Raw genomic sequence first — 12,916 nt, 5'->3', positions numbered from 1 at the left:
ACAACCAAAGTTGAAAATGTCGCAAATCTACCATACAGTGTGGAGCTCGACCAATGTCATTTTCATTACCTGACAATCTGAACGGTTGAGGCACTACTGCAGACCTGGGCAATTACTCAGGGGAATGGCACTATGATAGAAATGAAAGAGATTGGTGACATGGCTCTGTGGCGCAATGGACAGTGCATTGGACTTCTCGACTAAAGACTTAAAAAAAGATATTCAAAGGTTGTGGGTTCGAGACCCATCAGAGCCGGCGTTTTTACCTTCACACAAGGACCTTGTCCTAAATCTGTTATGTTTTCTTATAAACAGAAGAACTGAACTACAAAAGGTAAAAAATGCAGTTTTATATAGGCGGTCTAAAAACCCTACTGAGTTCAAGTAAATGTTGCCATTGATAGTCATGCATAGCCATCAGTCGATACTATGAGTGGCTTATTGGAATTGTTAGTCCAACCAAAGTTGAAAATGTCGCAAATCTACCATACAGAGTGGAGCTCTACCAATGTCACTTTCATTACCTGACAATCTGAACGGTTGAGGCACTGCTGCAGACCTGGGCAATTACTCAGGGGAATGGCACTATGATAGAAATGAAAGTGATTGGTGACATGGCTCTGTGGCGCAATGGACAGTGCATTGGACTTCTCGACTAAAGACTTAAAAAAAGATATTCAAAGGTTGTGGGTTCGAGTCCCACCGGAGTCGGTGTTTTTAAATTCACACAAGGGCATTGTCCTAAATCTGTTATGTTTTCTGATAAACAGAAGAACTGAACTACAAAAGGCAAAAAAATGCAGTTTTATACAGGCGGTCTAAAAACTCTACTGAATTCAAGTAAACGGTGCCATTGATAGTCATGCATAGCCATCAGTCGATATTATGAGTGGCTTATTGGAATTCTTAGTCCAACCAAATTTGAAAATGTCGCAAATCTACCATACAGAGTGGAGCTCAACCAATGTCACTTTCATTAACTGACAATCTGAACAGTTGAGGGCCTGGGCAATTACTCAGGGGAATGGCAATATGATAGAAATTAAAAAGGTGGTGACATGGCTCTGTGGCGCAATGGACAGCGCATTGGACTTCTAGACAGAAAGCTTCAAAAAAATATATTCAAAGGTTGTGGGTTCGAGTCCCACCAGAGTCGGTGTTTTTACCTTCACACAAGGACCTTGTCCTGAATCTGTTATGTTTTCTGATAAACAGAAGAACTGAACTACAAAAGGCAAAAAAATGCAGTTTTATACAGGCGGTCTAAAAACCCTACTGAGTTCAAGTAAATGGTGCCATTGATAGCCATGCATAGCAATCAGTCGATACTATGAGTGGCTTATTGGAATTCTTAGTCCAACCAAAGTTGAAAATGTCGCAAATATACCATACAGAGTGGAGCTCTACCAATGTCACTTTCATTACCTGACAATCTGAACGGTTGAGGCACTACTGCAGGCCTGGGCAATTACTCAGGGGAATGGCACTATGATAGAAATGAAAGAGATTGGAGACATGGCTCTGTGGCGCAATGGACAGCGCATTGGACTTCTAGACAGAAAGCTTCAAAAAAGATATTCAAAGGTTGTGGGTTCGAGTCCCACCAGAGTCGGTGTTTTTACCTTCACACAAGGGCCTTGTCCTAAATCTGTTATGTTTTCTGATAAACAGAAGAACTGAACTACAAAAGGCAAAACAATGCAGTTCTATATAGAAGGTCTAAAAACCCTACTGAGTTCAAGTAAATGGTGCCATTGATAGTCATGCATAGCCATCAGTCGATACTATGAGTGGCTTATTGGAATTCTTAGTCCAACCAAAGTTGAAAATGTCGCAAATCGACCATACAGTGTGGAGCTCTACCAATGTCACTTTCATTACCTGACAATCTGAAGGGTTGAGGTACTACTGCAGGCCTGGGCAATTACTCAGGGGAATGGCACTATGATAGAAATGAAAAAGATTGGTGACATGGCTCTGTGGCGCAATGGACAGTGCATTGGACTTCTCGACTAAAGACTTAAAAAAAGATATTCAAAGAGTGTGGGTTTGAGCCCCATCAGAGCCGGCGTTTTTACCTTCACACAAGGACCTTGTCCTAAATCTGTTATGTTTTCTGATAAACAGAAGAACTGAACTGCAAAAGGTAAAAAATGCAGTTTTATATAGGTGGTCTAAAAACCCTACTGAGTTCAAGTAAATGGTGCCATTGATAGTCATGCATAGCCATCAGTAGATACTATCAGTGGCATTTTGGACTTCTTTGTCCAACCAAAGTCGAAAATGTTGCAAATCTACCATACAGTGTGGAGCTCTACCAATGTCACTTTCATTAACTGACAATCTGAACAGTTGAGGGCCTGGGCAATTACTCAGGGGAATGGCACTATGATAGAAATTAAAAAGATTGGTGACATGGCTCTGTGGCGCAATGGACAGCGCATTGGACTTCTAGACAGAAAGCTTCAAAAAAGATATTCAAAGGTTGTGGGTTCGAGTCCCACCAGAGTCGGTGTTTCTACCTTCACACAAGGACCTTGTCCTAAATCTGTTATGTTTTCTGATAAACAGAAGAACTGAACTACAAAAGGCAAAAAAATGCAGTTTTATACAGGCGGTCTAAAAACCCTACTGAGTTCAAATAAATGGTGCCATTGATAGTCATGCATAGCCATCAGTCGATACTATGAGTGGCTTATTGGAATCCTTAGTCCAACCAAAGTTGAAAATGTCGCAAATCTACCATACAGAGTGGAGCTCTACCAATGTCACTTTCATTACCTGACAATCTGAACGGTTGAGGCACTACTGCAGACCTGGGCAATTACTCAGGGGAATGGCACTATGATAGAAATGAAAGAGATTGGTGACATGGCTCTGTGGCGCAATGGACAGCGCATTGGACTTCTAGACAGAAAGCTTCAAAAAAGATATTCAAAGGTTGTGGGTTCGAGTCCCACCGGAGTCGGTGTTTTTAAATTCACACAAGGGCCTAGTCCTAAATCTGTTATGTTTTCTAATAAACAGAAGAACTGAACTACAAAAGGCAAAAAAATGCAGTTCTATATAGGCGGTCTAAAAACCCAACTGAATTCAAGTAAATGCAGCCGTTGATAGTCATGCATAGCCATCAGTCGATACTATGAGTGGCTTATTGGAATTCTTAGTCCAACCAAAGTTGAAAATGTCGCAAATCTACCATACAGTGTGGAGCTCTACCAATGTCACTTTCATTACCTGACAATCTGAACAGTTGAGACACTACTGCAGGCCTGGGCAATTACTCAGGGGAATGGCACTATGATAGAAATGAAAAGTATTGGTGAAATGGCTCTGTGGCGCAATGGACAGCGCATTGGACTTCTAGACAGAAAACTTCGAGAACGTTTTTCAAAGATTGTGGGTTTCAGTCTCACCAGAGTCGATGTTTTTAGCTTCACACAAGGACCTTGTCCTAGATCTGTTATGTTTTCTGATAAACAGAAGAACTGAACTACAAAAGGCAAACAAATGCAGTCCTATACAGGCAGTCTAAAAACCCTACTGAGTTCAATCAAGTAAATGGTGCCATTGATAGTCATGCATAGCCATCAGTAGATACTATCAGTGGCTTATTAGACTTCTTTGTCCAACCAAAGTTGAAAATGTCGCAAATCTACCATACAGTGTGGAGCTCTACCAATGTTACTTTTATTAACTGACAATCTGAACGGTTGAGACACTACTGCAGGCCTGGGCAATTGCTCAGAGGAATGGCACTATGATAGAAATTAAAAAGACTGGCGACATGGCTCTGTGGCGCAATGGACAGCGCATTGGACTTCTAGACAGAAAGCTTCAAAAAAGATATTCAGAGCTTGTGGGTTCGAGTCCCACCAGAGTCGGTGTTTTTACCTTCACACAAGGACCTTGTCCTAAATCTGTTATGTTTTCTGATAAACAGAAGAACTGAACTACAAAAGGCAAAAAAATGCAGTTTTATATAGGCGGTCTAAAAACCCTACTGAGTTCAAGTAAATGGTGCCATTGATAGTCATGCAGAGCCATCAGTCGATACTATGAGTGGCTTATTGGAATTCTTAGTCCAACCAAAGTTGAAAATGTCGCAAATCTACCATACAGAGTGGAGCTCTACTAATGTCACTTTCATTACCTGACAATCTGAACGGTTGAGGCACTACTGCAGACCTGGGCAATTACTCAGGGGAATGGCACTATGATAGAAATGAAAAAGATCGGTGACATGGCTCTGTGGCGCAATGGACAGCGCATTGGACTTCTAGACTGAAGACTTCAAAAAAAGATATTCAAAGGTTGTGGGTTCGAGTCCCACCGGAGTCGATGTTTTTAAATTCACACAAGGGCCTTGTCCTAAATCTGTTATGTTTTCTGATAAACAGAAGAACTGAACTACAAAAGGCAAAACAATGCAGTCCTATACAGGTAGTCTAAAAACCCTACTGAGTTCAAATAAATGCCGCCATTGATAGTCATGCATAGCCATCAGTCGATACTATGAGTGGCTTATTGGAATTCTTAGTCCAACCAAATTTGAAAATGTCGCAAATCGACCATACAGTGTGGAGCTCTACCAATGTCACTTTCATTACCTGACAATCTGAACGGTTGAGGCACTACTGCAGGCCTGGTCAATTACCCAGGGGAATGGCACTATGATAGAAATGAAAGAGAGTGGTGACATGGCTCTGTGGCGCAATGGACAGCGCATTGGACTTCTAGACAGAAAGCTTCAAAAAAGATATTCAAAGGTTGTGGGTTCGAGTCCCACCAGAGTCGGTGTTTTTACCTTCACACAAGGAACTTGTCCTGAATCTGTTATGTTTTCTGATAAACAGAAGAACTGAACTACAAAAGGCAAAAAAATGCAGTTTTATACAAGCGGTCTAAAAACCCTACTGAGTTCAAGTAAATGGCGCCATTGATAGTCATGCATAGCCATCAGTAGATACTATCAGTTGCATACTGGACTTCTTTGTCCAACCAAAGTTGAAAATGTCGCAAATCTACCATACAGTGTGGAGCTCTTCCAATGTCATTTTCATTACCTGACAATCTGAACGGTTGAGGCACTACTGCAGACCTGGGCAATTACTCAGGGGAATGGCACTATGATAGAAAAGAAAACATTTGGTGACATGGCTCTGTGGCGCAATGGACAGCGCATTGGACTTCTAGACAGAAAACTTCAAAAAAGATATTCAAAGGTTGTGGGTTCGAGTCCCACCAGAGTCGGTGTCTTTAAATTCACACAAGGACCTTGTCCTAAATCTGTTATGTGTTCTGATAAACAGAAGAACTGAACTACAAAAAGCAAAAAATGCAGTTCTATATAGGCGGTCGAAAAACCCTACTGAGTTCAAGTAAATGCCGCCATTGATAGTCATGCATAGCCATCAGTCAATACTATGAGTGGCTTATTGGAATTCTTAGTCCAACCAAAGTTGAAAATGTCGCAAATCTACCATACAGAGTGGAGCTCTACCAATGTCACTTTCATTACCTGACAATCTGAACGATTGAGGCACTACTGCAGGCCTGGGCAATTACTCAGGGGAATGGCACTATGATAGAAATAAAAAAGATTGGCCCATTGGACTTCTAGACTAAAGACTTAAGAAAAGTTATTCGAAGGTTGTGGTTTCGAGTCCCACCAGAGTCTGTGTTTTTACCTTCACACAAGGACCTTGTCCTGAATCTGTTATGTTTTCTGATAAACAGAAGAACTGAACTACAAAAGGCAAAAAAATGCAGTTTTATACAGGCGGTCTAAAAACCCTACTGAATTCAAGTAAATGGTGCCATTGATAGTCATGCATAGCCATCAGTCGATACTATGAGTGGCTTATTGGAATTCTTAGTACAACCAAAGTTGAAAATGTCGCAAATCTACCATACAGTGTGGAGCTCTACCAATGTCACTTTCATTAACTGACAATCTGAACGGTTGAGGCACTACTGCAGACCTGAGCAATTACTCAGGGGAATGGCACTATGATAGAAATGAAAGAGATTGGTGACATGGCTCTGTGGCGCAATGGACAGCGCATTGGACTTCTAGACAGAAAGCTTCAAAAAAGATATTCAAAGGTTGTGGGTTCGAGTCCCACCAGAGTCGGTGTTTTTACCTTCACACAAGGACCTTGTCCTAAATCTGTTATGTTTTCTGATAAACAGAAGAACTGAACTACAAAAGGCAAAAAAATGCAGTTTTATACAGGCGGTCTAAAAACCCTACTGAGTTCAAGTAAATGCCGCCGTTGATAGTCATGCATAGCCATCAGTCGATACTATGAGTGGCTTATTGGAATTCTTAGTACAACCAAAGTTGAAAATGTCGCAAATCTACCATACAGTGTGGAGCTCTACCAATGTCACTTTCATTACCTGACAATCTGAACGGTTGAGGCACTACTGCAGACCTGGGCAATTACTCAGGGGAATGGCACTATGATAGAAATGAAAAAAAACAGTGACATGGCTCTGTGGCGCAATGGACAGCGCATTGGACTTCTAGACTGAAGACTTAAAAAAAAGATATTCAAAGGTTGTGGGTTCGAGTTCCACCAGAGTCTGTGTTTTTAAATTCACACAAGGGCATTGTCCTGAATCTGTTATGTTTTCTGATAAACAGAAGAACTGAACTACAAAAGGCAAAAAAATGCAGTTTTATACAAGCGGTCTAAAAACCCTACTAAGTTCAAGTAAATGGTGCCATTGATAGTCATGCATAGCCATCAGTCGATACTATGAATGGCTTATTGGAATTCTTAGTCCAACCAAAGTTGAAAATGTCGCAGAACTACCATACAGAGTAGAGCTCTACCAATGTCACTTTCATTACCTGACAATCTGAACGGTTGAGGCACTCCTGCAGACCTGGGCAATTACTCAGGGGAATGGCACTATGATAGAAATGAAAGAGATTGGTGACATGGCTCTGGGGCGCAATGGACAGCGCATTGGACTTCTAGACAGAAAGCTTCAAAAAAGATATTCAAAGGTTGTGGGTTCGAGTCCCACCGGAGTCGGTGTTTTTAAATTCACACAAGGGCCTTGTCCTAAATCTGTTATGTTTTCTGATAAACAGAAGAACTGAACTACAATAGGCAAAACAATGCAGTTCTATATAGGCGGTCTAAAAACCCTACTGAGTTCAAGTAAATGCCGCCGTTGATAGTCATGCATAGCCATCAGTCGATACTATGAGTGGCTTATTGGAATTCTTAGTCCAGCCAAATTTGAAAATGTCGCAAATCGACCATACAGTGTGGAGCTCTACCAATGTCACTTTCATTACCTGACAATCTGAAGGGTTGAGGCACTACTGCAGGCCTGGGAAATTACTCAGGGGAATGGCACTATGATAGAAATGAAAGAGATTGGTGACATGGCTCTGGGGCGCAATGGACAGCGCATTGGACTTCTAGACAGAAAGCTTCAAAAAAGATATTCAAAGGTTGTGGGTTCGAGTCCCACCGGAGTCGGTGTTTTTAAATTCACACAAGGGCCTTGTCCTAAATCTGTTATGTTTTCTGATAAACAGAAGAACTGAACTACAATAGGCAAAACAATGCAGTTCTATATAGGCGGTCTAAAAACCCTACTGAGTTCAAGTAAATGCCGCCGTTGATAGTCATGCATAGCCATCAGTCGATACTATGAGTGGCTTATTGGAATTCTTAGTCCAGCCAAATTTGAAAATGTCGCAAATCGACCATACAGTGTGGAGCTCTACCAATGTCACTTTCATTACCTGACAATCTGAAGGGTTGAGGCACTACTGCAGGCCTGGGAAATTACTCAGGGGAATGGCACTATGATAGAAATGAAAAAGATTGGTGACATGGCTCTGTTGCGCAATGGACAGTGCTTTGGACTTCTCGACTAAAGACTTAAAAAAAGATATTCAAAGTTTGTGGGTTCGAGCCCAATCAGAGCCGGCGTTTTTACCTTCACACAAGGATCTTGTCCTAAATCTGTTATGTTTTCTGATAAACAGAAGAACTGAACTACAATAGGCAAAACAATGCAGTTCTATATAGGCGGTCTAAAAACCCTACTGAGTTCAAGTAAATGCCGCCGTTGATAGTCATGCATAGCCATCAGTAGATACTATCAGTGGCATTTTGGACTTCTTAGTCCAGCCAAAGTTGAAAATGTCGCAAATCTACCATACAGTGTGGAGCTCTAACAATGTCACTTTCATTACCTGACAATCTGAAGGGTTGAGGCACTACTGCAGGCCTGGGCAATTACTCAGGGGAATGGCACTATGATAGAAATGAAAAAGATTGGTGACGTGGCTCTGTTGCGCAATGGACAGTGCATTGGACTTCTCGACTAAAGATTTAAAAAAAGATATTCAAAGGTTGTGGGTTTGAGCCCCATCAGAGCCGGCGTTTTTACCTTCACACAAGGACCTTGTCCTAAATCTGTTATGTTTTCTGATAAACAGAAGAACTGAACTACAAAAAGTAAAAAATGCAGTTTTATATAGGCGGTCTAAAAACCCTACTGAGTTCAAGTAAATGGTGCCATTGATAGTCATGCATAGCCATCAGTAGATACTATCAGTGGCATTTTCGACTTCTTTGTCCAACCAAAGTCGAAAATGTTGCAAATGTACCATACAGTGTGGAGCTCTACCAATGTCACTTTCATTAACTGACAATCTGAACAGTTGAGGGCCTGGGCAATTACTCAGGGGAATGGCACTATGATAGAAATGAAAAAGATTGGCGACATGGCTCTGTGGCGCAATGGACAGCGCATTGGACTTCTAGACAGAAAGCTTCAAAAAAGATATTCAAAGGTTGTGGGTTCGAGTCCCACCAGAGTCGGTGTTTTTACCTTCACACAAGGACCTTGTCCTGAATCTGTTATGTTTTCTGATAAACAGAAGAACTGAACTACAAAAGGCAAAACAATGCAGTTTTATACAAGCGGTCTAAAAACCCTACTAAGTTCAAGTAAATGGTGCCATTGATAGTCATGCATAGCCATCAGTCGATACTATGAGTGGCTTATTGGAATTCTTAGTCCAACCAAAGTTGAAAATGTCGCAGAACTACCATACAGAGTAGAGCTCTACCAATGTCACTTTCATTACCTGACAATCTGAACGGTTGAGGCACTCCTGCAGACCTGGGCAATTACTCAGGGGAATGGCACTATGATAGAAATGAAAGAGATTGGTGACATGGCTCTGGGGCGCAATGGACAGCGCATTGGACTTCTAGACAGAAAGCTTCAAAAAAGATATTCAAAGGTTGTGGGTTCGAGTCCCACCGGAGTCGGTGTTTTTAAATTCACACAAGGGCCTTGTCCTAAATCTGTTATGTTTTCTGATAAACAGAAGAACTGAACTACAAAAGGCAAAAAAATGCAGTCCTATACAGGTAGTCTAAAAACCCAACTGAGTTCAAATAAATGCAGCCGTTGATAGTCATGCATAGCCATCAGTCGATACTATGAGTGGCTTATTGGAATTCTTAGTACAACCAAAGTTGAAAATGTCGCAAATCTACCATACAGAGTGGAGCTCTACCAATGTCACTTTCATTACCTGACAATCTGAACGGTTGAGGCACTACTGCAGGCCTGGGCAATTACTCAGGGGAATGGCACTATGATAGAAATGAAAGAGATTGGTGACATGGCGCAATGGACAGCGCATTGGACTTCTAGACAGAAAGCTTCAAAAAAGATATTCAAAGGTTGTGGGTTCGAGTCCCACCAGAGTCGGTGTTTTTACCTTCACACAAAGACCTTGTCCTGAATCTGTTATGTTTTCTGATAAACAGAAGAACTGAACTACAAAAGGCAAAAAAATGCAGTTTTATACAGGCGGTCTAAAAACCCTACTGAGTTCAAGTAAATGGTGCCATTGATAGTCATGCATAGCCATCAGTCGATACAATGAGTGGCTTATTGGAATTCTTAGGCCAACCAAAGTTGAAAATGTCGCAAATCTACCATACAGAGCTGAGCTCTACCAATGTCACTTTCATTAACTGACAATCTGAACAGTTGAGGGCCTGGGCAATTACTCAGGGGAATGGCACTATGATAGAAATTACAAAGATTGGTGACATGGCTCTGTGGCGCGATGGACAGCGCTTTGGACTTCTAGACAGAAAACTTCAAAAAATATATTCAAAGGTTGTGGGTTTGAGTCCCACCAGAGTCGGCGTCTTTAAATTCACACAAGGTCCTTGTCCTAAATCTGTTATGTTTTCTGATAAACAGAAGAACTGAACGACAAAAGGCAAAAAATGCAGTTCTATATAGGCGGTCTAAAAACCCTACTGAGTTCAAGTAAATGCCGCCATTGATAGTCATGCCTAGCCATCAGTAGATACTATCAGTGGCATTTTGGACTTCTTTGTCCAACAAAAGTCGAAAATGTTGCAAATCTACCATACAGTGTGGAGCTCTACCAATGTCACTTTCATTAACTGACAATCTGAACAGTTGAGGGCCTGGGCAATTACTCAGGGGAATGGCACTATGATAGAAATTAAAAAGATTGGTGACATGGCTCTGTGGCGCAATGGACAGCGCGTTGGACTTCTAGACAGAAAGCTTCAAAAAAGATATTCAAAGGTTGTGGGTTCGAGTCCCACCAGAGTCGGTGTTTTTACCTTCACACAAGGACCTTGTCCTAAATCTGTTATGTTTTCTGATAAACAGAAGAACTGAACTACAAAAGGCAAAAAAATGCAGTTTTATACAGGCGGTCTAAAAACCCTACTGAGTTCAAGTAAATGGTGCCATTGATAGTCATGCATAGCCATCAGTCGATACTATGAGTGGCTTATTGGAATTCTTAGTACAACCAAAGTTGAAAATGTCGCAAATCTACCATACAGTGTGGAGCTCCACCAATGTCACTTTCATTAACTGACAATCTGAACGGTTGAGACACTACTGCAGGCCTGGGCAATTACTCAGGGGAATGGCACTATGATAGAAATGAAAAAGATCGGTGACATGGCTCTGTGGCGCAATGGACAGCGCATTGGGCTTCTAGACTGAAGACTTAAAAAAAAAATATTCAAAGGTTGTGGGTTCGAGTTCCACCAGAGTCTGTGTTTTTAAATTCACGCAAGGGCATTGTCCTAAATCTGTTATGTTTTCTGATAAACAGAAGAATTGAACTACAAAAGGCAAAAAAATGCAGTCCTATACAGGTAGTCTAAAAACCCTACTGAGTTCAAGTAAATGGTGCCATTGATAGTCATGCATAGCCATCAGTCGATACTAAAGACTTAAAAAAAGATATTCAAAGGTTGTGGGTTCGAGCCCCATCAGAGCCGGCGTTTTTACCTTCACACAAGGACCTTGTCCTAAATCTGTTATGTTTTCTTATAAACAGAAGAACTGAACTACAAAAGGTAAAAAATTTAATTTTTTTATAGGCGGTCTAAAAACCCTACTGAGTTCAAGTAAATGGTGCCATTGATAGTCATGCATAGCCAGCAGTAGATACTATCAGTGGCATTTTGGACTTCTTTGTCCAACCAAAGTCGAAAATGTTGCAAATCTACCATACAGTGTGGAGCTCTACCAATGTCACTTTCATTAACTGACAATCTGAACAGTTGAGGGCCTGGGCAATTACTCAGGGGAATGGCACTATGATAGAAATTAAAAAGATTGGTGACATGGCTCTGTGGCGCAATGGACAGCGCATTGGACTTCTAGACAGAAAGCTTCAAAAAAGATATTCAAAGGTTGTGGGTTCGAGTCCCACCAGAGTTGGTGTTTTTACCTTCACACAAGGACCTTGTCCTAAATCTGTTATGTTTTCTGATAAACAGAAGAACTGAACTACAAAAGGCAAAAAAATGCAGTTTTATACAGGCGCTCTAAAAACCCTACTGAGTTCAAGTAAATGGTGCCATTGATAGTCATGCATAGCCATCAGTCGATACTATGAGTGGCTTATTGGAATCCTTAGTCCAACCAAAGTTGAAAATGTCGCAAATCTACCATACAGAGTGGAGCTCTACCAATGTCACTTTCATCACCTGACAATCTGAACGGTTGAGGCACTACTGCAGGCCTGGGCAATCACTCAGGGGAATGGCACTATGATAGAAATGAAAGAGATTGGTGATAAGGCTCTGTGGCGCAATGGACAGTGCATTGGACTTCTAGACAGAAAGCTTCGAGAACGTTTTTCAAAGATTGTGGGTTTCAGTGTCACCAGAGTCGATGTTTTTAGCTTCACACAAGGACCTTGTCCTAGATCTGTTATGTTTTCTGATAAACAGAAGAACTGAACTACAAAAGGCAAACAAATGCAGTCCTATACAGGCAGTCTAAAAACCCTACTGAGTTCAATCAAGTAAATGGTGCCTTTGATAGTCATGCATAGCCATCAGTAGATACTATCAGTGGCTTATTAGACTTCTTTGTCCAACCAAAGTTGAAAATGTCGCAAATCTACCATACAGTGTGGAGCTCTACCAATGTTACTTTTATTAACGGACAATCTGAACGGTTGAGGCACTACTGCAGGCCTGGGCAATTACTCAGGGGAATGGCACTATGATAGACATTAAAAAGACTGGTGTCATGACTCTGTGGCGCAATGGACAGGGCATTGGACTTCTAGACTGAAGACTTAAAAAAAGATTTTCAAAGGTTGTGGGTTCGAGTCCCACCAGAGTCTGTGTTTTTACCTTCACACAAGGACCTTGTCCTAAATCTGTTATGTTTACAGGTAGTCTAAAAACCTTACTGAGTTCAAGTAAATGGCGCCATGATAGTCATGCATAGCATTCGGTACATAATCTCATAATACTCAAAGGTTATGGGTTCGAGTTCCACCAGAGTCTGTGTTTTTAAATTCACACAAGGGCATTGTCCTGAATCTGTTATGTTTTCT

At 41.3% G+C, this 12,916-nt stretch overlaps 1 protein-coding gene and 20 non-coding genes across 22 annotated transcripts in view; 20 read left to right on the top strand and 1 right to left on the bottom strand.

The window, feature by feature from the left end:
* The window catches only part of veph1 (ventricular zone expressed PH domain-containing 1), a 251,566-nt gene that overhangs the window by 162,626 nt on the left and 76,024 nt on the right, over window positions 1–12,916 (bottom strand). The gene's annotated exons all lie outside the window — the stretch shown is intronic.
* trnar-ucu (transfer RNA arginine (anticodon UCU)) lies at window positions 617–711 on the top strand. The gene is made up of 2 exons: window positions 617–653; window positions 676–711. It is a non-coding gene; the product is annotated as a tRNA-Arg (tRNA).
* trnar-ucu (transfer RNA arginine (anticodon UCU)) lies at window positions 1,061–1,156 on the top strand. Its single transcript has 2 exons — window positions 1,061–1,097; window positions 1,121–1,156. It is a non-coding gene; the product is annotated as a tRNA-Arg (tRNA).
* On the top strand, window positions 1,518–1,612 carry trnar-ucu (transfer RNA arginine (anticodon UCU)). Its single transcript has 2 exons — window positions 1,518–1,554; window positions 1,577–1,612. It is a non-coding gene; the product is annotated as a tRNA-Arg (tRNA).
* Window positions 2,418–2,512, top strand: trnar-ucu (transfer RNA arginine (anticodon UCU)). Its single transcript has 2 exons — window positions 2,418–2,454; window positions 2,477–2,512. It is a non-coding gene; the product is annotated as a tRNA-Arg (tRNA).
* trnar-ucu (transfer RNA arginine (anticodon UCU)) lies at window positions 2,874–2,968 on the top strand. Its single transcript has 2 exons — window positions 2,874–2,910; window positions 2,933–2,968. It is a non-coding gene; the product is annotated as a tRNA-Arg (tRNA).
* trnar-ucu (transfer RNA arginine (anticodon UCU)) lies at window positions 3,790–3,884 on the top strand. Its single transcript has 2 exons — window positions 3,790–3,826; window positions 3,849–3,884. It is a non-coding gene; the product is annotated as a tRNA-Arg (tRNA).
* On the top strand, window positions 4,246–4,341 carry trnar-ucu (transfer RNA arginine (anticodon UCU)). Its single transcript has 2 exons — window positions 4,246–4,282; window positions 4,306–4,341. It is a non-coding gene; the product is annotated as a tRNA-Arg (tRNA).
* On the top strand, window positions 4,703–4,797 carry trnar-ucu (transfer RNA arginine (anticodon UCU)). Its single transcript has 2 exons — window positions 4,703–4,739; window positions 4,762–4,797. It is a non-coding gene; the product is annotated as a tRNA-Arg (tRNA).
* Window positions 5,159–5,253, top strand: trnar-ucu (transfer RNA arginine (anticodon UCU)). The gene is made up of 2 exons: window positions 5,159–5,195; window positions 5,218–5,253. It is a non-coding gene; the product is annotated as a tRNA-Arg (tRNA).
* On the top strand, window positions 6,042–6,136 carry trnar-ucu (transfer RNA arginine (anticodon UCU)). Its single transcript has 2 exons — window positions 6,042–6,078; window positions 6,101–6,136. It is a non-coding gene; the product is annotated as a tRNA-Arg (tRNA).
* On the top strand, window positions 6,498–6,593 carry trnar-ucu (transfer RNA arginine (anticodon UCU)). The gene is made up of 2 exons: window positions 6,498–6,534; window positions 6,558–6,593. It is a non-coding gene; the product is annotated as a tRNA-Arg (tRNA).
* Window positions 6,955–7,049, top strand: trnar-ucu (transfer RNA arginine (anticodon UCU)). Its single transcript has 2 exons — window positions 6,955–6,991; window positions 7,014–7,049. It is a non-coding gene; the product is annotated as a tRNA-Arg (tRNA).
* On the top strand, window positions 7,411–7,505 carry trnar-ucu (transfer RNA arginine (anticodon UCU)). Its single transcript has 2 exons — window positions 7,411–7,447; window positions 7,470–7,505. It is a non-coding gene; the product is annotated as a tRNA-Arg (tRNA).
* On the top strand, window positions 8,767–8,861 carry trnar-ucu (transfer RNA arginine (anticodon UCU)). The gene is made up of 2 exons: window positions 8,767–8,803; window positions 8,826–8,861. It is a non-coding gene; the product is annotated as a tRNA-Arg (tRNA).
* trnar-ucu (transfer RNA arginine (anticodon UCU)) lies at window positions 9,223–9,317 on the top strand. The gene is made up of 2 exons: window positions 9,223–9,259; window positions 9,282–9,317. It is a non-coding gene; the product is annotated as a tRNA-Arg (tRNA).
* trnar-ucu (transfer RNA arginine (anticodon UCU)) lies at window positions 10,116–10,210 on the top strand. The gene is made up of 2 exons: window positions 10,116–10,152; window positions 10,175–10,210. It is a non-coding gene; the product is annotated as a tRNA-Arg (tRNA).
* On the top strand, window positions 10,560–10,654 carry trnar-ucu (transfer RNA arginine (anticodon UCU)). The gene is made up of 2 exons: window positions 10,560–10,596; window positions 10,619–10,654. It is a non-coding gene; the product is annotated as a tRNA-Arg (tRNA).
* Window positions 11,016–11,111, top strand: trnar-ucu (transfer RNA arginine (anticodon UCU)). Its single transcript has 2 exons — window positions 11,016–11,052; window positions 11,076–11,111. It is a non-coding gene; the product is annotated as a tRNA-Arg (tRNA).
* On the top strand, window positions 11,690–11,784 carry trnar-ucu (transfer RNA arginine (anticodon UCU)). Its single transcript has 2 exons — window positions 11,690–11,726; window positions 11,749–11,784. It is a non-coding gene; the product is annotated as a tRNA-Arg (tRNA).
* On the top strand, window positions 12,606–12,700 carry trnar-ucu (transfer RNA arginine (anticodon UCU)). The gene is made up of 2 exons: window positions 12,606–12,642; window positions 12,665–12,700. It is a non-coding gene; the product is annotated as a tRNA-Arg (tRNA).

Source organism: Entelurus aequoreus, linkage group LG13 (assembly GCF_033978785.1).
Source record: "Entelurus aequoreus isolate RoL-2023_Sb linkage group LG13, RoL_Eaeq_v1.1, whole genome shotgun sequence".
NCBI classification, from domain to species: domain Eukaryota; kingdom Metazoa; phylum Chordata; class Actinopteri; order Syngnathiformes; family Syngnathidae; genus Entelurus; species Entelurus aequoreus.
The sequence above is the reverse complement of the archived record's forward strand: the minus strand, read 5'-3'. Positions and strand labels throughout refer to the sequence as shown.